A 1,714-nucleotide genomic window follows, 5' to 3' on the forward strand; every position below is an offset into this window, starting at 1 on the left:
TATTACAAATGAAGAAAAAAGAACGAAAAGAAACGGGACAGGATGCACAAAGTTGGACACAGGAAAAGGGGAGAAAATAAGGAAGCGAGAAAAACAGCTTTAAAGAGTGAGAGAAAAAAAATCCAATGACGAGTAAATAATAAAAATAAATGAAGCGGAAAGTTGATATTTTTTTACGGCGTCGTATTCTCTCTCTCTCTCTCTCTCTCTCTCTCTCTCTCTCTCTCTCTCTCTCTCCTCTCTCTCTCTCTACCTGTTTATATTATCTTCCTCTACCTAAGTCTGTTTTATCTATCTATCGATCAATCAAAGTATTACATTTCTTTTTTAAAACAACAATCTCTCCCTCCCTCCCTCCCTCTCTCTCTCTCTCTCTCTCTCTCAAGTGGAGTGGTTGTACTTTAGTCACGTAGTCACTTGTTTTTCTGTTATTTTTAGGTTGCATGTTTTTAGCTGATGAAAAAAGGGGGGATCAAACGAGAGAGAGAGAGAGACAGAGAGAGAGAGAGAATGTATGTATGTATGTATGAGTGTGCATGCTTATGTGTGCATGCGCGGCGTACTGAGGTGTGAAGGTGTATTAACCTATTGCTAAACCCATAGGCGTGTACAAATGTGTGTGTGTGTGTGTGTGTGTGTGTGTGTGTGTGTGTGTGTGTGTGTGTGTGTGTGTGTGTGTGTGTGTGTGTGTGTGTGTGTGTGTGTGTGTGTGTGTGTGTGTGTGTGTGCGTACCGGGGTAGAAAAGTGGGAAGGTGCAAAACCAGAATAGGAATTACAAGAGTGTGAATCCCGCCGCTGACACCGATAAAGGAAACACCATGAAGAAAGAAGAGGCGCTGACGAAGGAAGTGACACGAGGGGAAGTCACGCCCCATCAGAAGTTCCCTCACTCCGAGACAGACACGCGCCGGAGGAGAGAGAGAGGGAAAAGTTGAGGGAGGAAACAAACTGGGGTCACTAGCGCGTGCTGGGTACGAAAAAAGGGAAAACAAAAAGAAAAGAGGAAAGAGAAAAGGGTGACGTTAACCAAAGATTTAGTTAATTTCTTCCTTACTATGACTTCTTTTCCCCCTCTGTTTTAGCTACTGTTTTCCCCTCTGTTTTAGCTACTGTTTTCCCCTCTGTTTTAGCTACTGTTTTCCCCTCTGTTTTAGCTACTGTTTTCCCCTCTGTTTTAGCTACTGTTTTCCCCTCTGTTTTAGCTACTGTTTTCTTCTCTGTTTTAGCTACTGTTTTCTTCTCTGTTTTAGCTACTGTTTTCTTCTCTGTTTTAGCTACTGTTTTCTTCTCTGTTTTAGCTACTGTTTTCCCTTCTGTTATAGCTAATGCCGTTCAATACTGTTCAGGGTCGTGGATGCATCTTGTAATGGTAATATTGATAGTAGTTCCAACTACAGGCTCATCTCAATGTGAATCTTTAGCTGCCTCTCATCCGCAGGCCCCCATCCTCCTCTTGAGGGATAGGGAGAGTATCAAGGGACGTTTTTATATACCCAGGCAGCGCCACCGCTCGATCATACACATGCCATTACATGAAGGCGTCCCTCTCTAGCACCAGTGAAGGGATTGTCTCTCAGCAAAATAAAACCATCTGATAGCAAGAAGATTAAATAAAAGACCATCGTAGTAAACAGGTCCATTTAAGTAAGACTAAGGGCAAAGTAAATAAAAGACCGTCGTAGTAAAGGGGTCCATTTAAAATAAGACTAACAC

Source organism: Coenobita brevimanus, chromosome 38, assembly GCF_032717465.1.
Source record: "Coenobita brevimanus isolate Jiangsu-jjx chromosome 38, ASM3271746v2, whole genome shotgun sequence".
Taxonomy (NCBI): domain Eukaryota; kingdom Metazoa; phylum Arthropoda; class Malacostraca; order Decapoda; family Coenobitidae; genus Coenobita; species Coenobita brevimanus.